The sequence below is a fragment of the Sciurus vulgaris genome, assembly GCF_902686455.1.
Source record: "Sciurus vulgaris genome assembly, chromosome: 3".
Lineage (NCBI taxonomy): Eukaryota > Metazoa > Chordata > Mammalia > Rodentia > Sciuridae > Sciurus > Sciurus vulgaris.
Window position 1 is genome coordinate 140,610,559 of NC_136463.1, and position 17,759 is coordinate 140,628,317.

Consider the following 17,759-nt stretch of genomic DNA (forward strand, 5'->3'; position numbering starts at 1 on the left):
AATTGATTTTTATCATGCATTTTGTCACAGCAACAAAAAGCTAACTAATAGATATTGCATGGAGGCATGGATTCATTACTTTCTCCAAGGAAATTTTTTTTTCTTTTAAAATATAAGTACTGAGAGTATCATGAATAACCTAAATAAAAAATTGTTTCTAATATTTTTATTTTAACCACATCTGTAATGCTTTTAGTAGTTATCTGGAAAATAGAAATGTAATTAAGATTTTCAAATGTCAAAATAAAAATTTATGTTTCGTTTCAGAGAAGGATTTTCAATTCTAATAGCAATATATTTATGAATGTATGCTTAAGTATGAAATGTTGAAGTACAATGTTCTTACCATTAAGCTAGTGAATTAAGGATATTTACATACATATATGTACATAGACAGATCAAAACATTAGGAAGAAATCCTAATATCACTTCTAGTATCAAAACATTAGGAAGAAATCTTTTTAACTATAGTGAAAATATTTTATCTTGATCCTTAAGATTTTTATAGATATCATAATAAAAATATATTTCTATTAATTTTAGAAGTATATTTTTCATGTTACAAAAGTTTTAAAAGCTTTAAATGAAAGTGGTTTTTATTAACATCTTTCATATTAATTTTTAATTTTTTTCTCAGTAAAAAAATGGGCAAAAACGAGATGTAATATTGATATAAAAATACTCATTTACTACAATCTATATTATCTTTGGAGGTTTGATTTGGCAAGATTTCTTTGTATTTTTTTTAATGCAAAAATCATTTAGAATGTACATCCGGACACCACCATCTCCACTTAGAGAAATACAAACAAGTGACCACCAGAGTGATCCTCTGTGTGTTCTGACTTTGGTGGCAAAAGTTCAAAAGCAGCAGGACTCTCCCATCTGTTTGCAAGCTGTCCTGGACCATTTGATTCACAGAAATACCATTTTTATTCAAAAACGGGCATGTTTCTCTAAGGTTTGAAGAGAAATTTCAGGGGTGGTCAGAAAGAGAATGGGTACAAAATATAAACCTAGGAATACTTAATTTGTTAATAATAAGAATATGCTGAAAACAAATACAAACATTGCTATATAGTAAGTAATTTATCCAAGACCCCAGAGTAAAGAAATAAAAAAGAAAGAATTTGCAATTATTTGAAAGCAGAGCATCCACATGAGGAAATGTATTACAAAATGTATAGAGGATTCAATCAATCATTGACAAATATTGCATGTGTGTGCACACATGCGCGCACGCGCGCGCGCGCACACACACACACACACACACACACACACACATTTCCCGTTCACAATGGAAACATTGCTCTTGTATTTAGTACCCAGTTTTATCCCATTGTTTTTGAAGACCAGGATGTGATTCACTCTAAAAATAGCTTTCTCCAGTATAAAGTGTCTGAACAAAAATAGTTTGTTGTTGCACTATTCAGGAAAGTCTAAAGACCTTGTATTTGTGTATGTGTGTGTGCGTGTGTGCCCACATACATGTGTTATCATTTAGCAACCTCATAGCATTTCTACAGGATTACAGTGTAGTTGAGTTCCATACATTGCTTTGTTAGTGTCTGAAATATTGAGAACATAAAAGAATATATTTATTTTTAGATATAATGATCATCTAACTTAAAGAACATTCTTTTAACAAATATTTTCATCATTTTATAGAATTTATTTTAACCATTTATCACATATTTAGGTAAACTTTTTAAAATTCCTAATTTTCCTCTTTTGCTATACACTACATTCTGTATATTTTAGGTGAGCCAACATCTCATCTCTTTTTTAATGAAAAAGAACTATGACTTTATGACAAAAAAGACTAGTAAAATAAGAACTTGCTTCTTTGTAAATACTTGGGTTTGGTTTTTGTTATACTTGTTTATTTGGTTTTAAATGAGATTATATTTAATTTTATATAACATCAACAGTTTGTTTGGGAGTTGTTTTCTGTTCGTTTGTTTTTGTTTCTTTGCTATTTTGTGTGTTTATAGCTTTCTTTTTCTGAATTCGACAGTACTGTTACCCCAAAGCTCAATGACTTTAGGTACTATACCCATGCAGCAGGAATTTTTTAAAAGCTTACCATCTCACACAGTAATCATAATCTATCTGGAGACTCTTCAGCAGAGAAAATGAAAACATTAATGTCATTTAGATCTGGGGTGTTGAAAATGAAGCACATCCTAATTTCAATAAATAAGACTATACTATTCTAACAGTTTCTTCTGCTAAAGTTCAAAGTGAACATTCCTGTAGTCCATTTCAGAAACCTTCAAGATAAATGTTTTTAAGATAAATGCAAACTAATCTGAATGTGATATGCTGTTTTATGAGTCACATGCAATTCCAGAATAAACAAAATATTCTTTGACACTATATAATATATTAAATTGAATTCTTAAGTCACTTTTAAAATTATACCAGTTTATGCCTCTTTAACCAATTTTTCTTCCTCCCCTTTGCCGGGGAGTTTTCTTTCATTAATTCCCTACAAGTATAATTAAATGTTTAAAAACAGGAAGCTATCATTAGGAGTGAGACAAACTCTGTTATGTATTGAAAGAACTGAGAGTTTTTCTTGTCATCCTATCTTTGCAAATGGTGATGAATATTCATTAAGCTAAGAAAAGATCTGCCAGCTGCAAATCTTTGCAAGGTGCCTCAGTTCTTCATGTCAAAAGGAAACAAAATAAAGCCTCTATTTATGTTCGTCATGATAGATGAAGAAAATAAACTAGTGAAAGTATTCCTAGGAGAAAAAATGTTCTATTTCATACACTTTAGAGGAATATGTGCATTAAAAAAACCTGATTTTCAGATGTTTCCAAAATTATTTAAAAATGATTAAAAGTAAAAATATTTCATAATTATACAAATTATAAATTTTATTTCCTTTCTGCTGCACTATAGATATCTGAATAAAGACAAAAGAATTCACCACACTGCTTTCCAGAGTGGCTGCAACAATTTGCAACTCCACCAGCAATATACAAGTGTGCCTTTTCCCTCACATCCACACCAACATCTATTATTGTTCGTGTTCTTGATAATAGTCATTCTAATTGGAGTAAGATGAAATCTTAAGAGTTGTTTTAATTTGCATTTCTCTAATTATGCAGTCTGTAAAAAAATTAAAAAATAAATAAATTAAAAAAAAAAAAAAAGACTAAAGGATAGGAGGGAAACATCAGAGACAGTGTTCGGGAAGACTGTTCTGAAAGTATGACATTTGCCCTAGACCATGGTGTGTCAGTCAATGAATTGTGTGGGTAACAAAAATCCAGCTTTCTCCTGAGGTCTTGAAGAAAATTATTAACCATTTAAAACACACCTGTATATTTTCCTCAAAAAATAAAAATAAACACACCTGAAGGATATGTTTTAATTATCATTCAGTTATCTCACATATTATGATGTGTCAATAAACCCTAATAGTCATAAATAATAAATTTAGAAGTATTAATTTATTAAATAAGAGGTGAAAATATTTTCATTTCTTCAGAATTGTTGCAGAGAATGTAAGAGATCTTCTTGGCATTGGTCTGAAAATGATACCGACAAGAGATAAGCTCCATACAACTGTAGATTTTAGGAGATAGAAATGGATGAGAGGTGAAAGAGAGAAAGAATTACTCTTCACATAAAGCACAGATACTGTTATCAGCTTCTTGATGACTCCCCTTCCCTTCCCTTCCTTTCCCTTCTCTTCCTCCCATTTTTGGTGTTTCCCTGATAGCCATGTTAACATTCATAGAAAAAAATACATTTTCTTGGATGTGGAGAGCTAAGAAAAAAGGATGCTGTCATCATCATTTCCAGAATACACTTTGCATAATGGTCATGTGGAAAGTCTAGGAGACAGAAAGACTAGTAACTGCCACAAGTGGAATAACTTTAATTGAAGTACATGGAATTAATGTTATGAACAAAACTTGTCACAATGCCTAAGTCCAGGAAGAATTGAATGGTGTGAGCTGTTGCTTTGTCCAGTATTTGCACCCTAAGTATTAACACTAGATAAAAGTCTGAATTTTATCCAGGAGGTGTCCACTCTATCAGTCTATTTTCATCAGAAAATTTTTTATGAGGTCTGTGTCACTTTTTGGTTTTATTTTATTGATGGGGGATAGGTATAACCAGAAATGTGGCTCCTTGTCTTGTTTTTATTTTTCAGTTTCTTAACATGGGGAATATCATCTCTGCTCTGACCTTGGAAGGTTTCTAAAATCATGGTGGGTTTGCCAGTTAGTATGTGAACTTGTTCAAGTTAGTGCAGTGTCCTGACTAGGAGGACAGGCTCTCAGAGGCGAAATGCCTCCCTGTATCCTGTGTCCCTGCTACTCATCTCAGTAACCTTCTGGAAATTGCCTTTTTTCACTCATCAAATTTATTTTTTTCACTTATCAGTCAAATGAAGACCATATTATGACATCTCTTCATAGTGTCACTGGCAGAATGGACTGAGTTGGTGTATGTGATATACTCAGAATAGTCCTGGCATATACATGCCTTACTCAAAGTAGCAGTCATTAGTGTTGTCACTTTGCTTCATCTAAAGGGGAAAAAAAAAAAAAAACCCTACACTTCGTATCCGACTTTTGGTTTTGAGATCCTGGGTAATATAAAGACAAGCGTGGGAGTGAAATTATAACATCAGAGAAGTCAGGAAGATTGAATGGCAAAGGATTTTGGTAAGTACCTGAGATATAGAACCTATTAAATATATCTACTCACCTAACTTTATCTTTTCCTCAGTTCATAGAATTCATACATTATTTTATTCATTTATTTTTTAACAGGATATAGTGCTACATGCAAATTGAGTGACTACGGAATTTGAGTTTTGTCACTGCTTCAGAAAGTTTCCTTAGCTATTATTGAGGTAGACCCTTTTAATAAATGAAGTGGTTCTATCCTGCTATGTTTGAGATGAATGCTAGTTCTGTTGTTTCCCAACTGTGTGATCTTGGGCAGGTTTCAAAAGCTCTGTGAGTCTCAGTTTTCTTATTTGCACAATGGAAACAAAACATCCTGTCTGAAAAAAAAATATTGTAAAGATTTAAAAAAAAAAATAGAAAATATAGCATCCAGAGCATAAAGTAGCACTAAATAAACTACATTAAGATGGTCACTATTTTTTTTAAAGGTATATATTATAATTTACTACTTGGTTGACCTCAGCATTTCTTCTTCTTAAATCTCTGTACCTCTTCCCTATCAAGCCAAATGGGGCATCATGTACAGGAAAACAGAGGAGACAGAAAATGCATGATATACATGTTATGATTGTCTAAGGAGCATTAATAACCTGTAACTGTGGCATATTTGACCTTAGCCCATCTGTTTTCCTTTAAATGTTCTCACACTCTCCCTTTTCTTGTATGATTTCAACTATCATCTTTCCAGGCCCTTAGGCATGAAATTTCAGTCTTCCCTGTCTCCTCCTCTTTTCACTCTTTTCAGAATCAAAATCTTGCAAAATATTCCTTAGTATTCCTTTGAGAGAAAATTGATTTCATTTGTCCCCTCTTATCTGCCCTGTTAGATGATTCCCTGGCGAAAGCATTAGTCACATTATGCAGTTTTTTTTTTCACATGGATGCTCCTTTAATTAAAAAATAAATCCTCCACCTAAACTCTGTATTCTCTTGTACTTGAAACTTGAAATTCCTTGCTGAAGACTCAAGTTCCTCGTATTTCTTCTTATATGTATGGTTTTTCTATTTTTCTCTGTTTTAGCATACAACCTCTTTTTTTTATTTTCTCCCTTTTATAGATTGAATAATTTTAATATACATTGAAGTTATTGACCATTTTGGACAGTAACATTATGTAAATATGATTTAAATTCATATTATTGAATTAAAAATATTGTTTCAAAATAGGCCAATAAAAAGCAATCTTTTGTATTTGTTCAATCTAGGAAAATTCTAACTTACACAAAATTATTATAATCTTACTTAAACATGTCCTTGAAATTCCTATCCAGTATAGGTATACATATATATGTATAATAACACAATAACCACAGTGTTTAAGCAAAAAAAAAAAAAAAATCACATTATTTTAATACAGATGAAATGCCACATATACAAAAGAAAAGATGTTTTCTAGCTACATATGTGTTTGTTTAACTCACTGGACAAACAGTGGCTGGGAAAGTACAATTCTCTCTCTGATTTCTTTAAAGTTGGGAGTGAATCCAATTTGATGAAACAAGAAAGGGGGATGGGCAAAAAGGAAGGATTTGAAAGGAATGCATTTGTCTTCATTGTTCATCTTATGCTTTACTCTAACAGATCTATAAACTTATAAAATCCTAAGTTGGATTGAATTCAGCTGTTTAGAGGAGAGTAATTATAATTATTGTCCCCAAGCCAAGATAACAACACACCAATTGTGACGAGCCAAGAAGCTTGGAATTCACAAACCGCCTTATATTTATTTATTTCTTCATGTTGGCTGTTTATCAGGAAGTGACTTCAGTAAAGAAGAGCTGTAATTCTTGCTAAGTAAACTCTGAAGCCCCTAAATGGTAGTGAATAGGCTATATTCAAAAATTACTCCTTCGAAATATTTCTGTGCAAACATTCATTATATTTAATTTGACTAACACTATTTCTGATTATTTGCGGAAATAAGGTCATGAAAATGGGTGAATTTGGTTTTTAATTTATTGGATTTTTTTTAATGAAGCACAGCATTGATCTGTGTATAGTATCTAAGAGCAAGGTGTGTGTGTGTGTGTGTATGTGTGTGTGTTGTATAATTTTTAAAAGTAATTTTTCCTCAATTGTAAATTCAATGATACACAGAGTACAAATGACAGTTTTAGGCATCCTAAAAGAAGAATTCAATGCAAAGTGTATAAAAATAAATATAAGGCTACTCCTGATTTAGATGATTTTGATAGGTGTATCTTTAGAAATTCTTTTCCCAAAATAGTTGGTAGCAACTGTTAGAATATCTAAATTAGAAACATTCTCTGTTTCAATTACCCTAATTCAAAACACTAAACAAAATACTTAGCAATATTTTTGAGAGCTATTTAAGTTTTTAAACGTACTGTTTTGTTTTATACCTTTTCTGTTTTTTAAAACTTGGACCCTCAAAAATACTCTTCATTATTGCCATGGAGTTATTTCATTTTTCATCTCATTCATTCTCATTCTCCCTCCTCTTCCACCTGCCCCCTTCCACACACACCTACTCCCTGCTTTTTGGATTCTTAAATGTAAGGGATTTTGGGTTCTTTTGAAAAAACTTGATGATTGTTATTTATTCTCTCAGCACTTAAAAAATGTTGCAAATCATTTCATGTCTTAAAGTCCATTCATGATGCACACATTAAGAACCTTGCTTTTCTATCCCATTCTTGGTTCTTTTTCTAGACACTTAAAGACATTATATGTTAGAGACAAAGTCAATTAATCATAGGAAACACAGGATTAAGAGGCATGATGATCATGCTCATTGGAATTGACCTGAAAACCATGCTTTTTGTTTGTTTTTTGTTTTTTGTTAAGGGCTTCATGTCACAGAACTTTTATTGTTTTTGGTTAAAGAATAAGAAAAAGCCCCTTTTCTGCATTTCAAAAAAGTTTCTTGAATTTGTGAAATGTTCACTTACTTCAGGATAGATCTTCTGGTAACAAAATTGTGTAAATAATATTTTTCAAATTTGTATACTCTTTAAAATCTTTTAACCACACTTATTAATTAACTAATTAATTAATTTCCTTTTCTTCATGATACTCAGTATCAGGATTTCTCTTTCACTTAAAATATAATTTGTTTATTATTGTAATTTATTTACAATGTGTTTGTAGTAACTTTTTGCTTTACAGATTTCTTGCCCAATATAGACTTGTATTAGAAAAGTAAATTTTGTGAAAGCAAGTGAACTTCCTCTTCACTAGCATGTATAATCTTATTCATTTGAAGAATCTAAAAAAGGTTGAGTTCATAGAAGCTCAGAGTAGAGTAACAGTAGCTAGATATTGGGGAGTGTAGGAGAGGAGCCAGGGGTGATGTTGAGTAACAGGTGTAGGGTTACAGTTAGACAGGAGAAATAGGTTCTGGTGTTCTATTGCACAACAGGGTAAAGATAGTTGGTAAAAATGCATTGTGCACCTCAAAAGATCTAGGAGAGATTTTGAATGTACTCACCATAAAGAAATGATAAAGATTAAGGTGACAGACATACTAATTACTCAGAGTTGATCATTACCCAATGCATACATGAATAAAAACATCACATTATGCCTCATAAATATGTACACTATTTTGTGTCAATCAAAAAAACTAATTTTTAAAAAGAAAGACTAGAATGCAAATTGTAATTCTGGCATATTCTACAATAGCCTAGTTACTTAACTTAGGTTTTGTTTCTTTAATGCTTCAGGAATGAGTCAATAATGTTTAGGATTATTTTTTATTTTTGAGATGTGTCACCCAGGGTGGTATCAATTCCCAGGCTCAAGCCATTCACCAGTTTCAGCTTTTCTAATAGCTGCTGGCTGCAGGCAGGCTTCACCATTGCCCAACTCTTTTAGGACTTTTTTATGAACTGAGTTAGTTTAGGTAATTATAACACTTTGAAGGATATTAAGAACTGAAGGACATTTCAATGAAAACTTTAAGATGAGGTGTATTAAATAGCTGCTTTGTATTTCTTTATCTTCATAGGTACTTTATCTTGTATTAAATAATCACTATCAAAAGTTTTTTTGTTTTTTGTTTTTTTTTTTTGCCACTCTCCTTCTTAACTAATTCTTAGCTATCAGTTCATTTCCTCTTAATTCATAACTCTTCAAGGAAGGTATTATAATTGCTGTTTACTTATGTAACCTACATTAAAGTCTCTAGGAGTCACATAGCCAAAGTGAAAATGTGAGATTATATCTGAGGCTAGAGTTTTGCATTGAAAATTATTGGATATGTCATTTGTTTTTTAAGAGTTACTAATTAAAATATTCAGGAAGTGTTTTTTTGAAACTGACAGATTTAAAAGTTCATTTGCACAATTCCTGTTGAATCCAAGGTTTTTAGATAATGATGTGTGGCTGTTTATAATGTGTGGGGAGTGGGGATAATTGGCAAATTTTTCAGTAGACATTTCACTAACTGAATATTCACTAGCTAAATAGTTAGTAAATATTTTGACAAAGATCCATATTTGGTACTTGTCTTTGATTTATTAAAGGGAGGACCAGAAAGTGATAGATGCCTTGGGAAAGGTATCCTTGATAGAAACATAATTCTTAGGAGAAGATTGCAGTGGAAAGGCTGAATGTAACCCACAGTCTTTCCATAATGCACTATTTTCTAGCAAAACTTTGAGTACATTTGACTTTATTTTACTGCAGCATACATAATGATATTCATTGTTTATATTTCTCTCATAAGGCAAAGCACAAGGACAACATTTATAACGCTTGCTGAATAAATAAATTAATGAATTAATTCAAATCTTTCACATTTACTTCACGTACCAACGCCACCAATGTTCCCTTACTTTTAAGTCTATGCAAAAATTTGCAAAGTTAAACAACTTGACATTTTTTTCCTTTTGATAGTTCTGGGCATTGTATGCAGGGCCTTGTACATGCTAGTCAAGTGCTCTTCCACTGGGCCACAGTACCAGCCCACAACTTAACTTCTTTAAACCCTTCTCCTTAACTTCCATGACACACTGAATGATTTTTCCGTTTTCTACTCTTAAACTTTTTTTATTTGTTCTTTTTTAGATATATATGATGATAGAGTGTATTTTGACATATTATACATATATGGTGTTTTAGTCAGTTTTTTCACTACTGTGACTAAAAGACCCAGGCAGAACAATTGTAGAGGAGGAAAAGTTTATTTATTTAAGGGCTCATGGTTTCAGAGGTCTTAGTCCATAGAAAGTCAGCTCCATTCCTCAGTGCTTAGGGTGAGGCAGAATATCAGGGCTGGAAGCAGCTCACACGGTGATCAGGAAGCAGAGAGAAAGACTTCACTCTCCAGATACAAAATATATACCCCATAGCCACACCCCCAATGAACTACTTCCTCCAGCCACAAGGAAGCCATCTGCTTCCAGTTACCTCTCAGTTAATCCCATGAGGGATTAATTCACTGATTAGGTTAAGGCTATAGTTCCAAAATTTCTCCTCCAAACCTTCTTGCATTGTCTCACGCAGGAACTTTTGCGGGACATCACATCTAGACCATAACACATGGAGTATCATTTGCTCTAATTAGGATACCATTCTTGTGATGCATGATGTGGAGTTTTGCTAATGATCTCCTGTAAGAATGGCAGTTTTCAAGAATACAAGTAACAATGTTTGGGAGGATGTGGGGGAAGTTTCACTCATACATTGCTGGTGGGAATGCAAATTCCTTTTCTACTTTTATAATAATTTTGTCTTTGTCATCTTATTGACTGTTTTTGTTTGTTTGTTTGTTTGTTTGTTTTTTAAAATTATTTCCTAAGTTCAAGTTATTTGCTGGATGCCCTTGGTCCCCTCCTCAAATATAGTCACTCTCTCTGGGTGATCTCAATCAGTGTCAAGGCCTCAGTTATCACTTATGTTGAGGAAAAAGAAAGGTGGGAGAGTTGAGGAAGAGGAAGGAAGGAAGGGAAAAAGGATGAGAAAATTGGCTACTGGAAATAACAAGTTAATATCACAGTATCATCATATTAATATGTCTAATGTAGAATAATCCTGATCTTCCCCTGCATTCTCTATTTAATGAGAGTCGCCATCTTCCATCTTTGCTTATGCCCAAACTTTAGGAATCCTTTTGTACACCTCCCTTTTTGACACTACCTGTGTTCACTCTTCATCCCGTATTATTAACACAACTGTGCACTGCATGACCCAGCCTGCTTCTCCTTTGAAACTTCTGCTTACCTCCCCCCATCCTCCACATTCTGATACATTTTTTTCTTGTCTTTTGCATATCCCATAAATTGTTACCAGGCATCCAGAAAAGCAATTGGTGTTTTTGAAACTCCTTTAGGACGTACTTGTTCCCAAAATCAGTTACTTGAGAAGTCTTAGCTTATAGCTGCACATTGAGAAAGTGCACTATAAAATCTCTCCAGGGGTATCAAAATCTCTGTTAGATTTCTTAGGACTTGATATCTATCAGTTCAAAATATTTTCACTAACATGAAGATTTTCTTCCTTCGTGAAAAGATACAATGAGGTTATTGTTGTTGTTGTTGTTGTTTAACTTCATTGAAAGTAATCACTCTAAAAAGTAGATCTAATGGGCAGGAAAATGAGGGGAAAATTATAATTAAAACAACTGTTAATGTACATTTCATAGCAACATTGTCATCTTCTGACCTTTCATGTAAAAGAGAACAGTATCAAATTAAGCAAGTTATGGATGTTATTGGTTAACTATTTAATAACTGTTTATCCTCCTGTGTACACTTGAAAGGGTAGCAATAACAAACATTCAACTAGTACCTTCCAAACAACTTATTTTCTAAGCTAGAATAAATCTTGGAATGTCTTAACGATCTTGGATGCTAATAAAAGTTTTAATTTATTTTTATGCAAAAACTAAGAAGTTTATAATTTCTTTATATGCTTTAGAGTTTAGCATCTGTATTTCAGTTATTCTCCCTGCTCTTTCTTTTGTCAGTTAAAAAATAAGTTTTAACCGTGAGATGATCCAGACCTTATCCTTTGAGAAATCAAAGTGGCTTTTTATTTGGATTCTCAAATTCTAAAAGCCTGCAGTCAAATTTGGCAGGACTAACTTGAACTTCATGAACCTGTTTTGATTGCTGATTTTCCCATATACTTAAAAACGTAGCTGCCCTCTGACCTCTGGCAGCTGTCCACTATCCTGGGAATATTTTTTGAGTATCAAAATTTCCTTTTACCTAGCACAAATTAATGCTTGTTCCTCAAAATTTTTTCACTTTCATGCCCTCTGTGTTCAGAAAAATATTCCTTCTTCGTGGAACATGTCCAATGAGCCTGAGAGGAATGGAAAAGAAAATGTGTACATTCATCCAGAAGAATGGAATGTTTAGGATTCTGAGCTGGACATAAATTTTAGAACTGAACATGCAAAGATCATCACATATATTTGATCGATATTCACACCAACTCTTTCTTTAAACTTTATGCTTTGTCTCTTCCTTTTACTAGAAGAGTTACTAAATATGTAATCAAATCCATTAACACTCACAAATATAATTCAAGAACTAATAGTAATTAAAACCCCACATTCACAGGAAGGAAAGTCTATAAAACAAGGGTTTATCACCACACAACTTTTTTTTTTTTTTATATCCTTTTCTGAGAAGAAATAAATACGCTCAAGAGGAGATGAAAGATCCCAGAGGCAGCTAATCTAATTTGGAGCAGAACTAATGAAATTATGAATGTGAAGTCAGTCCTCAGAATTTAAATCAATTATGGATGTAAAGAGTCACTGTTTACCAATTCACATTAAGATCTCAACAAGAGAATTTAAAATTTTTTTCTACCTTGGGCAGGTTTCTGAAGAGTGTCCTGGGTAGGAATAAAAGGAATAGAATGAGTTCTCTAATATACCTGCACACTTACAGGGAGTGAGTTTTGAAGACACATTTACTCAGGTTTGATTTCTTGAATATAGTCCCCTAACTCCTTGCAAATTTCTCTCCTTGATCAATGTAAAATTGTGTTTATACTCAATAAACACAATTTTGTTTTTTTATCAATTTCTATTGTTACCATTATGAGAAGAGAACATACTTTTGAGATATAAATCTTTCTACAATGAATATGTCTCTCTGATAATAAAAAGAAAAAGAATCATTTGATCATTTTTTATTGCATATGATCTCCAAATTTTTCTAAATGAATTCTTGGCTTGCTGATTCCATAATATTTTAAACAATTCTAGGTCTCGATTTTAAGAACTGCCCATTCTTTTTGTCAAACAATGCTGTTGCAGTCGTTTTCAAGGTATAGGCCCTAGACCATCGAGACGAATTAGGATAATCTAGGAATCTTTGAAATCCCAGTTCCCAAGTCCTCCCAAGACTGACAGAATCAGAACCTCTGGAGATGGGCTCACTAATCAGTTTCCTAAAAGTTCTCCAGGAGATACTGATGAGTGTTCAAGTTTGAGAACCAATACTCTTCTGAACTGTGGCTCTTACTATTTTGTATATATTGGTCCCCTCTGGCAATATGATGAAGCCTCTGTACTTTTATCAAAATAATGTTTAAATATCTAAAATAACAAAGATATATTACTAAGGAAATGGTTTATATTAAAATTCTAAATAAAAACAAATTCATGTACAGTAATATATGAGCTTTATTGAAAGACATGTAATGAACAAGATGAATGAGTGAGTCTAATACCTGTCAGTTTTGAAGTATTAATTAGAGGATCAAAAAGTTAATTTCCAGATACCTTCAACCATCCCAATGTGATATGACTATATCTAATTACAATGCTCACTATTCAGATATTACTAATATTATTGTGGGGTTTTTTTCTGTATTTATAATGAAGGGGATACTAGATTTCAGTTAATAGGTAATGAAAATAAAGGTATGAAGTTTCTTTGCGTCAGGTTCATGGATGCCCTGAATTCTATCCACAGACCCCTAAGGGAAAAGAATCTTACAAGATCAGTGGCTTGCAGCTCATATATAAAAATGCTTATCTTGTAATCTGATATGTATGAGATACTGTAGAACAACGTGAGCGACAGGATGTGAATCAAATGTGTTCTGGAAGACAGAATGAATTGTTCTTCCCCAGGGTCTCATCGTCTAACACCTATGACAGTTAAGGCACAGTTGATCCAGTCGTTTACTGGAAATTACTAACAGCACTACATATTTTCCTGCGTCAGCATATAAAACCTTTGAGTTCACTGTATTTTAAATCTTTTTCTGTATGCTTTATGACTGTTTAATTCTTAATGTATTAATTGACACTGTTAAATTCTTTAGAACTCCAGAAATGGCAACGTTTACAGGCGTTCTATTCATGTAGTCACTGCCAGCCCCATTTTAGGAAAGGGATATTCAAAGTTCTAAAAAACAAATCCAGGTCATGGAGCATAGTCAGGGCAGTGGCTTCCATTCAGTTCCATGTTTTTGGTTCTGAGTTCTGACCTTGTTGCCCATGGCTAAAGACTCGGGGAGCCAATGAGACCTGGCTGCCATTTGAGAAATCCATGTCATGATATCAGTTGAATGGAAAGGACACAGAAAGGGTTCTTTCAATTTCAATCACTGTGGACAGACTATTCAACTAGGAAATAATCAGAATACAAAAGGATGAGCTACTTTCATCACATGATAAAAGAGACAATAGACTCAGAAGAGGAGCATATTCATATTTCGTAGAAGGAATTCACACAATAAGAATTTTTGCTAATTCCTTCCTTAAGAAGTCATTATTTTAAAATGATGCTTTAGCTTTACGGTTCTTTTATTTGCTGGTCTCTTTCCTAAGACTCTGATTATCAAGGGACAATAGAAAGTCCTTTGCAGAGCTTTATTATATATTATTCTTTATTCTCTCTTGTTGGTATGTATAGTGTGATAACCTCAAGTGGACACTAATTTCAATCTTAATTTTATAACTTGGTAACAGTGTGACAGAGTTTTGTTATTTATCATTTGAGGATTACATTTGTCCTATTGATTCGAATATCTTATTTTTGACAGATAAGAGGAATAGATGTTCATTGAGTGCCTACTATGTGTAAAGCTCTCATCAAACAGCGAAGAGGAAGGAAACACAACTATTTGGGCAGGAAGAGCTAGAGGAAAGGAAAATAAGCCTTGAAAGATCTTATAGCTGTCCAGGAACAACATGCCACAGTGAGCAGGAGCAGAACAATGAGATTATAATACAGGAAGAATCTGTGAGTCTCTTGGTGGGGTGTAAGTATCTAAAAAAAAAAAAAATCAATGGTTGCAGGAATCAACAAAAACTTCTGTTATGCAGAGAGTCGAGTATTCCCTGTTAGCTTTTGCTGGGGGCATAAACATGTTTGTAGGCAGCTGCAGATAGAAAATTTATGAAAGATGGAAGACAAGGCAAATCTGTCTAATATGGAACAGAACTGACTGCATTTTTATAGGAGAAAGTAAGGACACTTGTGGTTTCTGTTAGAATCTGTATATCATGCATAATGTCTGCAGTTGGATAGCAAGACAAAGGCAGAGAGAAAAAGAGCTTACATAGATTCTGTGCAGAAGGGAGTAAGAGGACCCTTTGAGTGAGGGGATTCTACATGAGAATCAGTGTCTCCAGAGGAAGAAATACTGTCCAACAAAATCTGATATTTAATTCAATATTTAAGGATGCAACTAATATTTATTATTATTTTAATGTCAGTAAATAAGGGATTTGAAGTGATCTTTAGAACAACAGTGAAATTGGACTTTAAAATATCTCAGTGGAAGAAGCTTATGACTTCTGGAGGAGCTTCAGTATGATTTCATTTAACAAATCCAACGTTATTAGTTACTTTAAGGAATACTCCATATATCACAGACCATGAAGACCATAATATATAGAATATAGAGAATATAATATAGAATATAGATAATTTTATATTATATATAATTCTATATTATATAAGATATATATTTGTTTGAATAATGTGGGTAGAATACTTGGTGTTTTCAAAATCACTGATAAGATTATTAAATTGTGACCTGTTAAAAATAGCAGGTGTGAGGTTTAATATGCATAATGAAAGCATGAAATAGAAATATGATAAAGAAAGAAAAAAGAAAGAAAGAAAGAAAGAAGACTTAACTATTTAACATGTATTTTTTTCAATAAGGAACCAGAAAGGATTAGATACTAATACAGGAACACGTCTATTATCCAAAGCAAGATGCATTTAGGTAGCACAAATATTTGGGCTCTTCCCCAATATTTTGGGGGTCTATTTTCAGAGTCCAAGTGGGAACTTGTATATTTGACATAGTTCATGTATATAAAGGAAGCCATAAAACAATTACTCTCTGTGTTTGTCAAATAATTATATAAGAACAATTGGTTTCAAATTCTGACAAATCTCATAATTCTTGGAGATTTGGTCATAAACATGCTTGTATTGGATGAAATGGTGTTTTGGATCCATTCCCAGCTTCTCCTTGCACTGGTGGGGCCCTTGTATATATACTTAAATACACATGTCAGCCTGTACTTCTGAGTTCTCTCCACCTACCTGTATAAACAGCTATCCCACGGCCACTCATTAATGCTAATGTACACAGAAGTGCTATGGTCCATCATTGGGAAGGGGAATCCAGAGAAGAAAACAAACAAATAAGCAAAAGATCATAAAGTTCCTGGATATATGGATAAACCATTTACTTTGGAAGTTCCAGGGACCTAGATGCCCAGGATAAGGTTATAAGAGTAGGCTTAAGTTCTAGGTGGACATTTTTCTTGGCTCAAATAGCTCCTCATCATAGGACAGGAGGTCAAGCTAGAATAAGGCCAGAGCTGAAATGTCTAGTGCAGAGATAAAAAGAGGTCCCTTTTCATGGATCTGAGGCTATTATTGCAAATAGCGAATAGTGAGTTGGAATTCATGCCAGGACAGCAAGAAACACACCTAGACTTTTGAGCAAACTGAATGAATGATCATCCTGAGTTCATGGAACACTTGCTGGAGTGTAAATTGCAATCTTGGAAGTGTCTTGGGTGTGTAGACCTGGATCAAGTAGGATTTTGTGTGTTTGTTTTTTGTTGTTGTCATTATTTTTAAATAAAGAGAAGATGTTTTATGTACTCAGAGGTGATGATCATCTCAATATTAATTGGGTTCAGGCAAGGTTGTTCATTATCTCACCACACTTAAAAAAAAAAAATAAGAATAAAAGAAAAAAATGCCTGGTGTTTGAATTGCTTGTTCACTAGATGTTTCTTGCCTTCGTGTAGCTTGGATGTGTAGCCAGAAGTATGGAGTCCTGAAACACTCTGGAATTGGCAGACATGTGCTCCTCTATGAGTTTCACAGTGCTCTGGCCACACAGTACATATGGGGACAAGCTGACACAGAAGTGACTTTCTCTCTTGCTATTCTGTTTTCATCCTTTGTTCCTTGCGTGCTGTAAGCTGAGGTAAATGTTTCAAGCTAGTTAGCAGACTGTTTACAACACTTTTGGAAAATTAACCATGGTAATTTTGATCCAAGGGAAGAGTTGTCTCTGGGTCAACTCAGATTTTCTTTTATGTAATCTCCAGTTGAAACATAGAAAAATCTCATTTTGTAATTGGGAGCAATGATATCCAATTTAATTCAACAATTTTTATAACCACATCTGTTTCTGTGTTGTAAGATTATTTGCGTAGTTTTGAATTGTAGTTTGCATAGATTCAAAACAAAATTGCAGTCTGTCTTGGTGGCATACACCTGTAATACCGCTACTTGGGAGGCTGAGGCAGAAGTTTCACAAAATTAAGGTCAGACCGTGCAACTTAGTGAGACCCTGTTGAAAATAAAACTTAAAAAGGGATAGGGATGTAGCTCAGAGACAGTGCTCCTGGGTTCATGCCCACTGTCACAAAATTTAAAAAAAAATGTTGCTTAAAGGATTAAATCCTTAAAGGATTTAGTTCAGAAATGTTGTTTTGAAAGTAAACTGGAATGTGTTACAAATACCATTTTAAATTGTAAAATATGTATGGAGGAACTTCATTTTATACTATGATATTCTCCATGTTATGCTTTTTGAAGACTACACGTTTTATAACCTAAC